Source organism: Mya arenaria, chromosome 9 (assembly GCF_026914265.1).
Source record: "Mya arenaria isolate MELC-2E11 chromosome 9, ASM2691426v1".
In the NCBI taxonomy this organism is placed as follows: domain Eukaryota; kingdom Metazoa; phylum Mollusca; class Bivalvia; order Myida; family Myidae; genus Mya; species Mya arenaria.
Window position 1 is genome coordinate 69,595,242 of NC_069130.1, and position 19,487 is coordinate 69,614,728.

Below are 19,487 nucleotides of genomic sequence, written 5' to 3' on the forward strand. Positions count from 1 at the left end.
ACTATATTGAAACGAAGTGTTGACTATATGGGAGTCAGTTTTGGTAAAAAAGAAAATCCTTACTATATGGGCTCCAGTTTTGGTAACTCAACGAATATATAATCATATAACATAAGACAGTTGATTAAAAGGATTCAGTGTTTGTTAAATGCAATTTATGGGTATACAATTACTATATGGGATCAAGTTTTGGCATCTTAACTGTAGGCTAGGCATTGAAAACACGTTACAATGAACAGCTGAATCAGCTGACTATATGGGAGTCAGTTTTGGTTGACTGCAATTTATGGGTATACAATTACTATAAGGGAGTCAGTTTTGGTTAAATGCAATTTATGGTTATACAATTACTATATGGGAGTCAGTTTTGGTTAACTGCAATTTATGGGTATACAATTACTATATGGGAGTCAGTTTTGGTTAAGTGCAATTTATGGGTATACAATTACTATATGGGATTCAGTTTTTGTTAAATGCAATTTATGGTTATACAATTACTATATGGGAGTCAGTTTTGGTTAACTGCAATTTATGGGTATACAATTACTATATGGGATTCAGTTTTGGTATATTGGGTTTTATGGTTTGAACATGACTATATGGGAGTCAGTTTTGGTATATTGGGTTTTATGGTTTGATCATGACTATTTGGGAGTCAGTTTTGGTATATTGGGTTTTATGGTTTGAACATGACTATATGGGAGTCAGTTTTGGTATATTGGGTTTTATGAGTTGAACATGACTATATGGGATTCAGTTTTGGTATATTGGGTTTTATGGTTTGAACATGACTATATGGGATTCAGTTTTGGTATATTGGGTTTTATGGTTTGATCATGACTATATGGGAGTCAGTTTTGGTATATTGGGTTTTATGGGTTGAACATGACTATATGGGAGTCAGTTTTGGTATATTGGGTTTTATGGGTTGAACATGACTATTTGGGAGTCAGTTTTGGTATTTTGCGTTTTATGGTTTGATCATGAATATATGGGAGTCAGTTTTGGTATATTGGGTTTTATGGTTTGAACATGACTATATGGGAGTCAGTTTTGGTATATTGGGTTTTATGGGTTGATCATGACTATATGGGAGTCAGTTTTGGTATATTGGGTTTTATGGTTTGATCATGACTATTTGGGAGTCAGTTTTGGTATATTGGGTTTTATGGTTTGAACATGACTATATGGGAGTCAGTTTTGGTATATTGGGTTTTATGGTTTGAACATGACTGTATGGGAGTCAGTTTTGGTATATTGGGTTTTATGGGTTGATCATGACTATTTGGGAGTCAGTTTTGGTATATTACGTTGTATGGGTTGAACATGACTATATGGGATTCAGTTTTGGTATATTACGTTGTATGGGTTGAACATGACTATATGGGATTCAGTTTTGGTATTTTGCGTTTTATGGTTTGATCATGAATATATGGGAGTCAGTTTTGGTATATTGGGTTTTATGGGTTGAACATGACTATTTGGGAGTCAGTTTTGGTATTTTGCGTTTTATGGTTTGATCATGAATATATGGGAGTCAGTTTTGATATATTGGGTTTTATGGATTGAACATGACTATATGGGAGTCAGTTTTGGTATATTACGTTGTATGGGTTGAACATGACTATATGGGATTCAGTTTTGGTATATTAAGTTGTATGGGTTGAACATGACTATATGGGAGTCAGTTTTGGTATATTGGGTTTTATGGCTTGAACATGACTATATGGGAGTCAGTTTTGGTATATTGGGTTTTATGGGTTGATCATGACTATTTGGGAGTCAGTTTTGATATATTGGGTTTTATGGGTTGAACATGACTATATGGGATTCAGTTTTGGTATATTGGGTTTTATGGGTTGAACATGACTATATGGGATTCAGTTTTGGTATATTAAGTTGTATGGGTTGATCATGACTATTTGGGAGTCAGTTTTGATATATTGGGTTTTATGGGTTGAACATGACTATATGGGAGTCAGTTTTGGTATTTTGCGTTTTATGGGTTGAACATGACTATATGGGATTCAGTTTTGGTATTTTGCGTTTTATGGTTTGATCATGACTATATGGGAGTCAGTTTTGATATATTGGGTTTTATGGGTTGAACATGACTATATGGGATTCAGTTTTGGTATTTTGCGTTTTATGGTTTGATCATGAATATATGGGATTCAGTTTTGGTATATTACGTTGTATGGGTTGAACATGACTATATGGGAGTCAGTTTTGGTATATTGGGTTTTATGGGTTGAACATGACTATATGGGATTCAGTTTTGGTATTTTGCGTTTTATGGGTTGATCATGACTATATGGGATTCAGTTTTGGTATATTACGTTGTATGGGTTGAACATGACTATATGGGAGTCAGTTTTGGTATATTGGGTTTTATGGCTTGAACATGACTATATGGGAGTCAGTTTTGGTATATTGGGTTTTATGGGTTGATCATGACTATTTGGGAGTCAGTTTTGATATATTGGGTTTTATGGGTTGAACATGACTATATGGGATTCAGTTTTGGTATATTAAGTTGTATGGTTTGATCATGACTATTTGGGAGTCAGTTTTGGTATATTGGGTTTTATGGGTTGATCATGACTATTTGGGAGTCAGTTTTGGTATATTACGTTGTATGGGTTGAACATGACTATATGGGAGTCAGTTTTGGTATATTGGGTTTTATGGGTTGAACATGACTATATGGGAGTCAGTTTTGGTATATTGGGTTTTATGGGTTGATCATGACTATTTGGGAGTCAGTTTTGATATATTGGGTTTTATGGGTTGATCATGACTATATGGGAGTCAGTTTTGGTATATTGGGTTTTATGGGTTGATCATGACTATTTGGGAGTCAGTTTTGGTATATTGGGTTTTATGGGTTGAACATGACTATATGGGAGTCAGTTTTGATATATTGGGTTTTATGGTTTGAACATGACTGTATGGGATTCAGTTTTGGTATATTACGTTGTATGGGTTGAACATGACTATATGGGATCCAGATTTGGTATTTTGCATTTTATGGTTTGAATATGACTATATGGGAGTCAGTTTTGGTATATTGGGTTTTATGGGTTGAACATGACTATATGGGATCCAGATTTGGTATATTACGTTGTATGGGTTGAACATGACTATATGGGAGTCAGTTTTGGTATATTGGGTTTTATTGGTTGAACATGACTATATGGGATCCGGATTTGGTATTTTGCGTTTTATGGGTTGAACATGACTATATGGGAGTCAATTTGGTATATTACGTTGTATGGGTTGAACATGACTATATGGGACCCATTTACCTACATACACTACGACGAATTTCTAATTAACCATCTAGTTTTTATCATATTTTTGGAAAAGTATTCGGAGAAAAATACAAATAAACAAATATAAGGTTAATACGATTTGATTTTGTTTCAATACTTTGTATGCCCATTGCTGCGGCAATTACATTGTCCTCATTGATATAATGTATCTGTGAAGATACTGTTTCGAATAGCTGCCCAAATGTGATGAATAACAATAGTGAGCACTCTGAGATTTGATTGCAGCGGCTTGGCACGTACCTTGCGCTTCAAAAGGTCCCACACGTGCTCGATCGGATTTAAATCCGGACTCTTTGCAGACCATTGGAGTGGTTGCACGTTGTTTGCTACAAGCATAACTTGTGTGCTTCAAGCAGCGTTAAATGGTGCGTTATCCAACATTATACCGCTATTGGCACGGATATGAGGTAGAAAAACCGGACGAATGACGTCATTTTGATATCTCATCGCGTTCATGTTGCCTTGAATGGGTACAATTGGAGTTTTTAATCCAATCAGTTTCAACCCGTGGAATTGTTAACGACTGCTTTTACGTCAATAAGAATCACGTACAGATTAATATAACCAAACATGTTTCTGTCAATATTTTGCACTTATTAACAAAATATAACACATACTGCAACTTTTATAACGACGCGTAACCTAGGCTACCTGGCGGATAGAGGTGCCGGCACAAATTATTCAGACGGATTGCACGACTCAAATCAGAATCAAATACAGTTATAACTACCACTTTGGGGAGGGATGGGTTCGGCAAACACCCCTATCACGTCCCACCATATGTATTTTGCTGGATGCATTTCATTCCCAATTTGGGACAAATTGGTTTCTATAAATATGACGAACATTGTTGACACAATGTACTAGGCTTACAAAATCATAGCGATATTAACACAACAGTACGATGATGATAACGCGACAGTACGTTATGATAACACGACAGTACGATGATAATAACACGACAGTACGGTGATGATAGCACGGCAGTACGGTGATAATAACACAACAGTACGATGATGATAACGCGACAGTACGTTATGATAACACAACAGTACGATGATAATAACACGACAGTAAGGTGATGATAGCACGACAGTACGGTGATAATAACACGACAGTACGGTGATAATAGCACGACAGTACGTTATGATAACACGACAGTACGATGATAATAACACGACAGTACGGTGATGATAGCACGACAGTACGATGATGATAACGCGACAGTACGATGATAATAACACGACAGTATGGTGATAATAGCACGACAGTACGGTGATAATAACACGATAGTACGGTGATGATAGCACGACAGTACGGTGATAATAACGAGACAGTACGATGATAATAACACGACAGTATGGTGATGATAGCACGACAGTACGGTGATAATAACGCGACAGTACGTTGATAATAACGAGACAGTACGATGATGATAACACGACAGTACGATGATAATAACACGACAGTACGATGAAAACTGAATCCCATATACCCAACGTATTTTAATGTATATATGCCTATTATTTGATTACTTATGAAAACTGAATCCCATATAACCAACGTATTTTAATGTATATATGCCTATTATTTGATTACTTATGAAAACTGAATCCCATATAACCAACGTTTTTTAATGTATATATGCCGATTATTTGATTACTTATGAAAACTGAATCCCATATAACCAACGTATTTTAATGTATATATGCCTATTATTTGATTACTTATGAAAACTGAATCCCATATAACCAACGTATTTTAATGTATACATGCCTATTATTTGATTACTTATGAAAACTGAATCCCATATAACCAACGTATTTTAATGTATATATGCCGATTATTTGATTACTTATGAAAACTGAATCCCATATAACCAACGTATTTTAATGTATATATGCCTATTATTTGATTACTTATGAAAACTGAATCCCATATAACCAACGTATTTTAATATGCCTATTATTTGATTACTTATGAAAACTGAATCCCATATAACCAACGTATTTTAATGTATATATGCCTATTATTTGATTACTTATGAAAACTGAATCCCATATAACCAACGTATTTTAATGTATATGCCTATTATATGATTACTTATGAAAACTGAATCCCATATAACCAACGTATTTTAATGTATATATGCCTATTATTTGATTACTTATGAAAACTGAATCCCATATAACCAACGTATTTTAATGTATATATGCCTATTATTTGATTACTTATGAAAACTGAATCCCATATAACCAACGTATTTTAATGTATATGCCTATTATTTGATTACTTATGAAAACTGAATCCCATATAACCAACGTAGTTTAATGTATATGCCTATTATTTGATTACTTATGAAAACTGAATCCCATATAACCAACGTATTTTAATGTATATGCCTATTATTTGGGTAACTTATGAAAACTGAATCCCATATAACCTACATATATATTTAAAATGATTGCTTATAAAAACTGGATCCCAAATAACAAACGAATTCATAAATATGTCTATATTGAGTTAAGAATGCTCAAAACTTGCTTCCATTCTACCAGGAACATATATTTGTTAAAAAAAGAAACGCACAATACCCTGAATTTTGTCGTTGTTGCTTTTGTTTTTTTATTGGGGGCGATTTTTATCAATCATAACGTAAAGCATGTAAACGTGAATACGTGTTTCATTGAAAATGTACCTGAATTCATCTTATATTATTTGTTTCCAATGTGTTTTCTTTTAAACAATAATCTAAATCATGAGAATTTACATGAAGTTCATGTTTGTTTTCAATTTCACCATTCAAAACACCCGCCATACACAACACGAGAACAATTTACGGTAATTAGAACGGTTTACAGTTTTCCAAAATAGACTCCCCTAAATACTCGATTTCGTTTCCCATATAACACTTACCGTATCATGCTGGAAAATTACGAATGTGTCAGACGAATTATTTTGTTTTTCATAGAAGATAAACAAAATCATCGAGCTTTGCAGAACGATGAATCAGAATGACTGAATGCAAAATGGATATATCCCTAACTTCCATGGTAAGTCATATATATTTTATTCTATTGCATTTTTGTGTGGCTTGTTGAATATGTTACTTTATGTATCAGCTAAGAACACAGGTAGATCTACTTGACACAAACAATTTTAATAAGAATATCTTAATACACTTATCCCATATATAAGGCGATTATTGATTATGTGACTTGCACCTGTGGCTAAGAAGTAGGACAACTCTTGGTTATGCACCAGTCAGTTGTAACTGCTCCCCCCCCCCCCAGTCCAGGGAATGGCAGGGACTTTGACTTTCGGTCCAGCTAAGCCCGGGCAAAGGCCCATTTTCCCCAGCTAACCCCGGTATACACCCAGTCTCGGGTAATCATGGCCTCCCCAGTTCCGGAGAATAGAGAGGACTTTGACTTTTTGTCCAGCCAAGCCTGGGTAAAATCCTTGTCCTACAGGGACGAATTGCCGGTAAAATCCCTGCCAAATGATCCCGTACCCCAAGGACCCTAGGTAAGGCCTCCGGTAATCACAGCCTTCCCAGGTCCGGAGAAAAGCGGGGACTTTGGCTTTCTGTCAAGCCCAGGTAAAGTCTTGTCCTGCGGGGACAAACTGCCGATAAAATCCCTGCCAAATGATCCCGTACCCCAAGTAGTCCAAATAATTGTACGTTGACAGATTTTTTTATGATTTTTGATATGGCAAATCCTTAATGTACAAATTGTTTTGTACCAAAAGTGGGTAGTTGTTCCGGGTTAAAGCATATTGCGTCCATTAAATATCATAAAAACAAGTAATATTACCAGATTATGTTATTTTATATTAGTTCCGTACACAAAAAATAAGTATCCAACGAATAATTATGAGTTTGACGGTCTATCTCGAAGCTTGTCGGATGTGGCCTACTTATTACGATTGTGTCGAGTTGTTCCGTTTGGCATAATTGTTGTCTGTGTCAGTCAACTTTCATTTTATTGGAAAGGTAAATGTGTTTTAATGCATTTAATGCTTGTTTTGTGCAAAATAATTTCTTTTACATGTATGGTAAATTATGAATATAAACCTTTATGATCAATTTCAACCATAAAATACTGCACTTAATACAATTTCAATATTTTTCAAACACCTCTGGTTTTTACACAAACCCGTTTAGACATTAGGGATTGGAAGAAACCCGTATAACACGTCTATTATTTTAGACTTGTACCCCAAGGACCCTAGGTAAGGCCTCTGGTATTCATGGCCTCCCCACTCTCCTAAAAAAACGGTGAGAAAAAACAACATTATTATTAAAAGTATTTATTCTTTTCATGAAAGTCTTTTGCCTGTAATTGCGCATTCAACATCCTAATGCAATATAAACTGTCATGATCTGCCCCCAGATTTCAGATTTAGTAAGCTTCTTATGACACAGACAACAGTTTTGCCTATATATGATCTGCAGGTTGGCGCATGATTATTATATATTAATGGCATATTTAGCTGACTGCAGTGGTCAAAATTGACACCAGCCCAAATTTTATTTAGCAGGGCTTGATAAAAAAATTAATGCCAAGCATTAGTGTTAGAAGTCGGGCTTGTACCTTCAAAAGTCTAATTGGATAACTGACTCAGTATGTGCATGTTTTGACATATTTTTGTTACTGTTTGGACTTTCTGGTAGCATAGTTGTGCTTGTTAGATGTAAATTCTTCCCTCAGAAAAAATCCATCCATGGTGTGTGTTTTTCCATGTAAATGTCATTATAACTATAACTATAGTATATGTCACTGTTATATTGGTCTAAATAACTGTTTCAAAGATGTGATTACTTTCAATGTACCTGTCCTCAGAATTATTAATTTGTAAGTTGTATACATGAATGTAATGTCTGTTCGTGAATAACTGTTCCCATGGGATGTATCTCTTCATTGTACTAAATGTCCTTATAACTCTTACTATAGTATATGTCAGTGTAATGTTCGTCCTTGAATAACTGACCCCATGGCACGTGTCTTTGTAATGTACCATACATTTTAGAATGACTATTATGATTATTACTATATATTAAAAGTCAAATGTAATGTCCGTCCCTGAATAAATGTCACTGTAGTGTCATTTTTTGTTATAAAGTACATTTTAGAATAACTATTTATACTATATTGTATGTAATTGTAATGCTTGTCCCTGAATAACTGTCCCCATGGTGAGATTCTTTGTAGGTACATTTGAGAATACCAATTTCTGGAGTGTGTGTCAATGTTATGTCCGTCCCTGAATAACTGTCACCATTGGGTGTGTCATTACAATGTACATGTCAGAATTACTATTACTATAGTATAATGTCATTTAGTCAATGTATGTTTGTCCCTGAATAACTGTCCCAATGGTTCAATTCTATGTAAAGTAAATGTCAGGATAATTATTAGTATATGGTTATTGTCAAGTGTGATGTCTGTCCATAAATAAGTCTCCTCATGGTGTGTGTCTTTGCAATGTTCATGTAAGAATAACTATAACTATAGTGTATGTCAATTAAGTCTAGTCAATGTAACATCCATCCCTGAATAACTGTCCTCATGGCGCTTGTCTTAAAATGTTAATATGTCAAAATAACTAGTACTTATAAAAGTGTATACATCAATGTAATGTCCGTCCCTGAATAACTGTCCCCATGGCATTTGTTGTTACAATGATAATGGCAGAATAACTATTCCTATAATGTATGTCAATGAAATGTCTATCCCTGAAATCCCTGTCCCCATGGTGTGTGTCTTTACAATTTTCATATCAGAATAACTATTTTTATAGTGTATGTCAATGTAATGTCCGTCCCTTATTAACTGTCCCCATGGGGTATGTCTTTGCAATGTTCATAAATTTCAGAATAACTATTTCTATATAGTGTATGTCAATTTAGTGTGACAGGCCCTGATTAACTTTCCCCATAGTGTGTGTCTTTCAGGGTTCGACACTAACAGTAGTCCGGTAGTCCGAGACTACCAGATTTATGGTCGGACTACAAGACATTTTAAGTCAATAGTCCGTCGGACTACTAGAAGAAAGTAAATATCACATCAGTTAATTGAGCATAAAATCTTTATTACGCTTAAACTTGTGTAAAACGTGATGTCAAGAAGCCGATTATCACCGGTAAACACTCATTGTAAAGCTTGCCGAAGATGGCCGAGCAGTTCCGGACAACATGGACTGTTAACCGAATTTCAAGCGCATTTCGTATAGCCTTTCGATTAATTTTTAAACCAGTCAGTAGAATGTCTTTATTTAGAAAGGGAAAAACCCTTTTCACACTCTATGATGTGTTTTAATCGTCAGACATGTGCACCTCTGCTTAAATGTCAGCAAGGTAGATTTGGGTCCAAGTGGCAGATTTTCTAAATCCCTTGCATTTTCAGTCAAGAACAATGAAAGATACGATGCAGATAAACACTTGACGGTTGTTACTATTTTTAAATTTTCTGAAAATACAACATGATTATTATGGTTTAGGGTATTGCCAAATGTCAGTGTTTATTTAAAGCAAACAGAAGGAACATTATGTCTGGCTTATGAAATCTTTTAAACTGGCTTTTAGAAGAACAGCTGATAAGTTAATCATACTGCCAAAACAGGTATAATGCAGTGTAAGTGCAGACGATGACAGAGTTGTGTGCTTTAATTTTCGCGCCAAAATGTAACATTTTATACATTGAAGCTAGGGCCAATAACAATTGACACCACGCCGATAGCGATAAGGCTACACCTACAGTGTCACATGACCTCTTAATTAAGGACCTCCGACAAATACCCAGAAGCAGACGATAATAATACAAAAGTTATAAATGACAACCAGATAAAAAATGCATGGAACATGGTAAAACATAGCAATAAAACCAAGTATAACATTAAATAAGTTCATTATTATTAATTGTATGCAATGTATAACTCAGGTAGAATAATGTCTAGACTTTAAAATATTTTTTTTCTAAATAACATCGGAATTTTGTTACAGTACAATAACAGTCTCTATTTTAAAACTCAAATAAAGGGAAACAAAACATGTATTAATTTCCTATCCGAAAATCAACAAAAAAAGATGTTTGTATAGATCCATTGTCAAAACTCAATGGATTTCGCTGTTTTTCTTCCTTTTTCGATTCAGAATCACCTGTTTTATACAAGTGTAATGCATTATTATCATTATTTATATAACTACCTTATTGTTTCTCTCAATGAATAATTTTCCGTTTTAAATGAATTGCAAAACTGTTCTAACAATCAGCATAGAAATTTTGAAACGACCATAGTCATTATACATGCAAAGGTTTTTACTTTGATTTGCGTCATTTTAAAATATGATTTTGTTTTATCTATACGTATATACTTTTTGTGACCTTAAGCTATATATCAGATATTCAATTAAATTTAATAAAAAATGTAACTCTCATAAATTGAGGTGTCTTTTTCACTAATATGTCAAACAAACTTAAATGCAAATTTATATGCCTCAGTTTTAAAACTTTTCGCACAATAAGGAGACAAATTTCAAAATCAAACTAAATCGCAAGATATCATCAATATTGTACACTAATTCTCATAATGATATTTCTTATTTTAAGGCTATTAAAACGGAAATATACGTATATTATGTACGTTTACATTAAGACATTTTGAGAATTGAATTAGTCTTACTAAACAGTCCCTTGTTATCAATTATAATTTTAGCAGCATAAAGGGAAAATGTCAGTATTTCGGATTTCTTAAACTGTCTTTACTATCTCTCAATTATGAGACATAATTTGTGTTAAATATATATAACAGCGTAATTACACTACTGTTGATATGTGAGGATTGTCGGAGGTCATGGCGGATAGCAACGGCAACTGATAAGCCCTGCCTAATCTGGACGCTAGTTTGAGTGACAGGCAGCGTCATGTTAATTGTTATCTTACTCCCATACAAAAAATAATTAATAACACTTTCGGAATTTATTTCATCATGTTTTTTTAAGTATTATATGATATGTTGTTTAGATTAACAAAGAATACTGAATAGTTGGATGCCAATAATCAAATATTGCTTATCAGTAGGATGTCTGTCATTTGTGCCATAACTTAGCAACGATCTCAGTCGAGGTGTTTTAGTGGCAAGTGATTTATTGCAACATTTTCCTGAAAGTGACAGATTATGGGGTATTTTAGCATGGTTTTTAGATTTTTAATCTGAGGTATTTTAGCATAGTTTTTAGCATTTTTTTGGTTTTAAAATTAAATTTAAAGGCCAAAAATTGTTTTGAAGAATGTGGAAATTTTAAGATTGAGACAGATAAAAATCATGACCAATCAAAGGGTTATACTGACAATGTTCTAAGAAGGCTAAGTCTCACAAAACACTGAAGGAATCCGTTGCAGGCTTGCATTTTTATGGACTACCAGAGTTTTTGCTGGACTACCCAGATTTGGGATCCAGTAGTCCGAGGGACTACCTTGTGAAAAATGTTAGTGTCTAACCCTGTCTTTGCAATGTTCATTTCAGAATTACTATTTCTATAGTGGTGTTAATGTAATGTCCGTCCCTGATTAACTGTCCCCATGTAGGGATTCTATGTAAAGTACACATCAGGATAATTAATTACTGTATTGTATATCAGTGTTATGTCTGTCCCTAATTAAGTCACCTTAAGGGTGTCTGGTGTGTGTCTTTGCAATGTTCATGTCTGAAATACTATTAGTATAGTGTATGTCAATGTAATGTCTGTCCCTTATTAACTGTCCCCATGGGGTATGTCTTTGCAATGTTCATAAATTTCAGAATAACTATTTCTTTATAGTGTATGTCAATTTAGTGTGACAGGCCCTGATTAACTTTCCCCATAGTGTGTGTCTTTGCAATGTTCATTTCAGAATTACTATTTCTATAGTGGTGTTAATGTAATGTCCGTCCCTGATTAACTGTCCCCATGTAGGGATTCTATGTAAAGTACACATCAGGATAATTAATTACTGTATTCTATATCAGTGTTATGTCTGTCCCTAATTAAGTCACCCTAAGGGTGTCTGGTGTGTGTCTTTGCAATGTTCATGTCTGAAATACTATTAGTATAGTGTATGTAAATGTAATGTCCGTCCCAGAGTATTACTGTCACCATGTAGCAATTCTGTGTAAAGTACATGTCAGGATAACTAATTACTATATAATTGTATGACAATGTTATATCCCTAAATAAGTCTCCCCATGGATGCACCAGTCAATTGTATCCACGCTCCCCCCCCCCACCCAGGTCCGGGGGTATACCGGGGATAGCCGGAGAAAAGGGCCATGTTTTTACTTTCCAGGTGGTCCCACAGGGCCGGGTGACCGCGGTGGTTTTGTCATAGGGCCAAATTAAGCCAAGATTGGGCCTTATATAGTCTCTGGGGTGCGGGGGCATTTGGCCGGGGTTTAACCATCAGTTCGTCCCCGCAGGGCGGGGATTTTACCCGGGGTCGGCTGGACCGAAAATCAAAGTCCCGGCTATTCCCCGGACCTGGGGGGGCTGTGGTTACAATTGACTGGTGAATTATAATGTCAGTCCCTAAATAAGTCTTCCCATTGGCGTGACTGTCATGGTAATGTACATGTACCGTTAATTATTACTTTAGTATATTATTTTAAAACTAACAGTAGGATGTCAAAATGACTTAATTAATTACACCATGATAAATGATAATATATCATGAGTGGATGGTAGTTACTCTGAAATTGCAGAGCTTAATATTATTTTTTTTAGTTGAAAGATTTTACTATTGTTAAAGTGACTGGTCAATAAACAGAATTTATGATGAAATGGGTTTCATTTTCCTACATGCCTTGGCGAAACAAAATAATCCGCTGAGTTCTCTCCATTCCTTGAAGCTGTCAAATAAGTTCACATTTGGATTATATTTATCTTAAATATATATGTCTAATGTCTACACTCATGCACAATATTTTGCTAAGAATTGGGCGCAAGTCCGCTAACGCGTTCACAGGGGGTACTTTGAATGACTGGGGAATAGCACAGTAGCGCCCCTAGTGTGCCTCCTTGTTTTCAGTTCCTACTGAAAGATTACTGTTGGTCAGCCTTAGAGTATTTGAGGTTGGCTGATGTAGTTTTTTCAACAGTCAGAGACTTCTGTTCAGGATTTCCACTCCTTTATTCTAAGAATAGTGTTCCTTTTAAATCAGCGATAACAAATAACACAATTGCAATTGCAAATCCAGTATGATTTAAGTCTATTTCATGTATAGTTATATGAATTTTTCATATGTGGCAGGTCTATTTTAGAAGTCTTTTGTTTATAATTGTCTCTGTGGCTGCATTTATGCCACTCTGATCCTGTTGTTGTTGAGATAATGAAGATAAAATTCTCTATTAACAAAAAGTCCACAATTAGAAAATAGTAGGAGAGAACATAATTAAACTTTTCCAAAAAAAATAATCTTAATCAAGATATGGAAAGGGCCCTTATAATAACCTAATTAAACTTAAAATTAAAAACAAAAAGTAAGACTTGTTAATTACTCTAAAATCTAGGTGTTAGATGACATTAAAGCTGCACTCTCACAGATATACCATTTTGACAACTTTTTTTTTGTTTGTCTTGGAAAGAGCAAATTTCTGCCTAGATATCTGCAAATAAATTTATGATTGCTGACAAAATCAGATCGTAGATTTTCACATTTTTCTGTTTGAAAAATTGATGTTTTTTAAGGAAAATGCATATTATATCATTTTTGGATTTTTTGTTAGTAGTTTTATTTATATAACTGGTTCCATGGATTTTTGCAAAAATTGGCTGGTTCCAAGGCAAACAATAAAAAGTTGTCAAAACGTTCAATCTGTGAGAGTGCAGCTTTAAGTGCACTGTACAAAGAAAGCTGGTAAAAATAATGAATAAACACTTAAAGCAAAATTATGTTTAAACTGGGACCAATAATATGTTATCTTACTCCCAGGTTTAAACAATTGCATATAATAACAATAATTATAGTTTTGTCTGGCTTTTCTTACACAAATAGAAACTAATTTTTTAATCAAACAAAAGACATTAAAACTGCATATCCAGAATATCCTTGAAATAATATCAAAATGCCAAAATAAAATGTACCAAAAAAAACAAAAAACATCTGAATTAAATAACAATTAGCCACTTTAGCAAAATGGAGAATTATACATTTAAGATATTCACATAAAATTCACCTCAATTTTTCCTTTCCATATGATTATATATATTTCTTATTTTTTTCCCTCTTTGCTATTAGCCTATAAATCAACATGACCATAAGCAATTATTTTAATCAATTCTGTGAAATGCTATGAAATTGAAGTTCAATTCTAAATTGACAGTCATGTATCTCTTCCAATATTATAAGGATTTATATTTTAAGCATAATTAAGGAATATGTATTTTGATCAATTAAAGTGCATAACTGCAGATTATGTTTATTATCTTAAATAAATTATAAGCCTATTCATAATCATATTTATAGCACCATTTTCAGAATAATGATTGTCACATTAACCAGGCTTTCCCTGTATAAAACTGTCATTCATAAAGAACATTAAAAGGCAATTTTAACTCAGCCAATCAGATGTCAAAAACAGTGAAAGGGGCAATGTCAAGTCCAGTGAAAGGGGCGGAGCTAAGATAAATACTGACATGAAATGTATATGGATCTTACCAACTGAGGAACTATTTTGATTTTCCTCATTTGCTTGTAATAAAAATTAAACTTTTACATTGATACAAATTTATCAATATATTATTGAATATAAAAGTGAATTATAAAAGCAAAATAATGACACCAAACATGACACATCTTGCATAAAGATTCGCATTTTGATAAACTTCCTGGAATTGTTATAATCAAAATACCTTGCACCAATATATCAAATCCTACTCCCACACAATGCAATGTAATAAAGTAAAAATATATACAGTATGCAGCAAAACTGTCTTCAAATTAAATCCTTGATTAGGCGAAACAAATATTCTTAGTTTCTACTAACATCCCCCAAAAAAGGGTAGATAGGTAGGCATTACTTTTTTTTGGACGACCATAATTTTTTAGCAAACTAACCTGTATCAGGGTATTATTTTAGGTCTCTGAAAAAAACGCATTTTGATCAAAACGCCAAAAAAAAAATAGGAAGAAAAAAATAAATTCAGATGGGTGTAAACAAAGATTTGTATAGGCCTTATTATGTCCATATTATCATATCAGTGATCAAAATAATCACAAGCCCACAAGCCCTGCAAATGTAAAGTTCTTTCTTGGCTGTCAGGGGCCCAGGGCCCACTTCAACTCTTGATTTATGGTAGGTTCTGTTGAAAGTGTTTGAAGCAAAATACTAGTTTAAAAATATTGGCTTTGAAGGTCTCCATAGTAACACTTCTAAACCTAACAAATGGAGTGAATTAGAGGGTTAATTGGGGGTAATAAAACACATCTTGATAGTGACAATTTAAGTTTTAATCTTTCAAGTGGTGGTTCAACTAAGGAGGGATATATATATATATATATATCCTGTAACATTCTAAACTTTAGCATAAAATGTTAACTTAAATTTAATAAGAAAAAATATAATTAAAATGTGAAACTTTTTTGTCATTTAAAAAAACTTGTCACAGCTTCACATTCTCTTATTTTTAAGGCCTTCGACATATTTGAGTGGGATCCTGAAACAACCTCTGACACAACAACTTAATTTACAAGAACAACCCTGCGTATAAGAACTACAATACTTCTGACAAAAACAAACAAAAGCAACTCCAGATTTATGAACAACTCTGATTACTAGAACATGAACACCAACCCCATCTTCAAGAACAACAACTTCAACCCCACAACATCAACACTTCCTGCAGGGACAACTACAAAAACATCGGCTTCAAGAACAAATTCATCCTAAACACAAACATCAGCAACAACAGCTACCCGAATAAAACTACTCGAACTACAAGAACACCAGCAACACACTCTTTAAGAACACCAGCATCATCATCTTCTTCTAGACTTGCAAATGCAACAAACACCAAAGACAAAGTTGAATGGTATGTATATATGAATGCAAAGTTTTGACATACACATGTATAAGATATAGTTATTTGTCTTATTCCATAAATATGACCTACTCATTAGAACGTCATTGATTAAATTATGTAATTGAATAAAACTAAACAATCAATTTGCTATCATGGATTCTTTAAGTCAATGAGCATATGACTTTTTTTATTGTCTTTTTATTTTGTTAATGTCTCAAAAAACATTATTGAAGTATTCAACAATATATTTTGAATAGGCTTTTTTTATTGAAGATTATGTTCTGACATGCAACATAACCTACTTTATTTGTGTGCAATGTAGCCATAAACTTAAAGGGACTAGACACCAGGTTGGCAAGTACAGTATTTCTTCAAAATAAGCCTAGAACTGTCGATGTGATCATTTAGAAGGCTGATAATACAAAAGGGTTATTAGTACTGTGTTTTGATCCGGGAGGTTGTATTTAACTTGAGTGGATTTTTGCAGATTCGGATTTCACAAGGCACAAGCCTCCCGGATCAAAACGCCATACTAATAACCCTTTTATTATATATATATACATTACTAATTTACTTGTTACATCACTTAAAAGCCACATGTTTTCATAATAAATGTCATTTTAAAGGGTCTGTCTCACAGATGATGAAATAGCGAAAAAAACAAATTGTCGAAAAATGACATAAACTTGGCATCGATGTGTACAATGCATTGAAACGTACTAATTGAAGTACCACATAGTTTACAATTTATTTAAGTTATTAGCAGTTACTTAGTATTTTTCCATTATAAAAGATTACTGGGTATGTGTTCAAGGTAGAATTCATTCAATCATGCGTGATTGGCTAGAAGGTGTTATCACGTGAAGTTGGACTTCAATTTTTGCGACGCGGGTTTGACCCGTTCTCCGACACAATCTTTTTTTTTTACATTTTGGTACTTTTTCTACAGAAAAAACTTTTTTGTGCAAATCTGTGACACAGTCCCTTTAAGGACACATTATTTTGTTTTATGACATCATTTTAACATCACGCAATGACACTTGTAAAGTTGTTATGACGTGACGTCACAAGAGTTGAAAACGGCTGTAGTGCACTAGAGTGGAATACAGACTACTTTTTTTTGCGATATGTATTACGTGTGGATAAATGATGGGTATATAATAAATAATTTTACATGATTAAAATAAACAGAGCAATCATTTGACTATCTCATTTGGGTTTCATTGTGTAAAAATAGTGAATTAAGTTTTCCAAGTTTATATTATATCCATTTATGAATACAGATAAATATACTGATGCTTTTTTAAACTTACTGGGATATTATATGTGGTAAACACACCCCAGAAAGTTTCATATCGACAATATGTGCAAAAGCTGTGAAATTATGTCTTTAAGCAATGTTATATAGCTATTAAAGTAAGATTAAAAGTTATACACTAGTACTAGTATATCAATTGTATGTAAGTTTTTGACAGTTATCTATTTTTTTGCAATTGTATCATCTGGTGTCTAGTCCCTTTAATAAACTCTGTTTGAATTAAATTCATACATTATTGAAAAAAATGACAAGCAGCAATTGTCATCACTTGATTGTTATCCTTGCCTTGGGGTTAAGTTTTGCGTTCAGGTCAGTTACATGAAAACTATCAAAGTTGTCACTTTGAAACTTGGGGAACTTGTACATCTTATACCCTTCTTCACATTATACCCTAAAGATATTGAGTCTCACCTGTTTTAAGGGTAAAAAACGTGAATTTTGGTTGATTTTGAGAAATGGACACTAAGCTAATCTTCATAGAAAATGAAAGGATTATGCCTTCAATATATCAAACTCATTTAGAAGGGAATGGGGAGGATGGGGGATATTTTAGTATTTGTGGACTATAGTCTAATTATTTTAAGTTTAATAAAATAATGTGCTTAGAAGACGGCTTACAAGCAAACTATCAGAGCTATCACTTTTAAACATTGGAATATTCACTTTCAAATGTACAATATGAAATAAATTTACAATAAAAGGATATAATCAGACGAGCGTTCAGAACCCGCAGGTGGTGCTCTTGTCATATGCCAAATGTGCTGGTATAAACAAGTGCCATTTTTGTGTGAAATTAAAATTTTCCTTTCTAAAATTGCAGGCTAACTTCAATGGAGAGGACAGAGTAATGGCAAAAAGACGATCATTTTAAAGAGAGGAGGAAGAGGGATATGTAAAGAGTGTTCTGAGGCCAGGATATCAGCAGTGCGTTCAGTCAGGCGAGCGTTTTGTATCTCTGTTGCAACGCAGCGCATATACGTTAAGCGGGAAACCAAACAGCAAACGTTCGCCGCAAACATCTTTCATCTTTACTGAACGCGTTGCAGATTCACGATTGGGGAGGGAGGGGGGGGGGGGGGGGGGGCGGTGGAACAATTTTCGAGAATTATTGACATACATGTGTATAAATATATATATATCATGGTAGGAACTGTTTGCCTTGTCAACTGTGACTTAAATATTTAGTTCTTGTGTCAGCCTGTGCTTATCTCAAATATTAAATGACATTTTTTTGGTTTGTTTGATAGACATGATAATTATATAACTATTAAATATAAATGGCAACAATTATAGATAAAACATTGTAACTCAGGTTAACTTTATAATAGATAATTAATTGTTTATATGCAATATATATTAAAGGATGCATATTTCTTTTATTCTTGAATCTATTTTTTGTGTTTTTTTTTTCATATATCGAAAATATTTTTCATGAATGTGGGTTTTTAATTCTTTGTCAGTCTCAGAAGAATTAAACAACTTGTGTTGAATTTATTTGCTAGACTGAAACTAGGCTGTTAATATTGGTCAGACTAATTGAATCAGAGAATAATATGTACAGCTAATCGGATTACTGACCAATAGAGTGAATTTGGTCAATGATGTATGACCCTAAGATTAAGATTGACTTAAAGCTGCACTCTCACAGATTGAAGTGAACTTCTTTATTTTTTGGCTTGGAAAGAGCCAATTTATGCGGAAATGCATGAACAATAGTGTCATAAGACTGCATACTTTCTTATTTAAGTTCAAGAAGTGATGTTGAATGCCATT

The 19,487-nt window shown here is 33.7% G+C and overlaps 1 long non-coding RNA gene across 1 annotated transcript; it reads left to right on the forward strand.

Annotated features, from left to right (window-relative positions):
* The first annotated feature begins 6,207 nt into the window (after window positions 1-6,207).
* On the forward strand, window positions 6,208-18,768 carry LOC128203084 (uncharacterized). Its single transcript, XR_008255855.1, has 3 exons — window positions 6,208-6,388; window positions 16,006-16,405; window positions 18,535-18,768. It is a non-coding gene; the product is annotated as an uncharacterized LOC128203084 (long non-coding RNA).
* The last annotated feature ends 719 nt before the right edge of the window (window positions 18,769-19,487 follow it).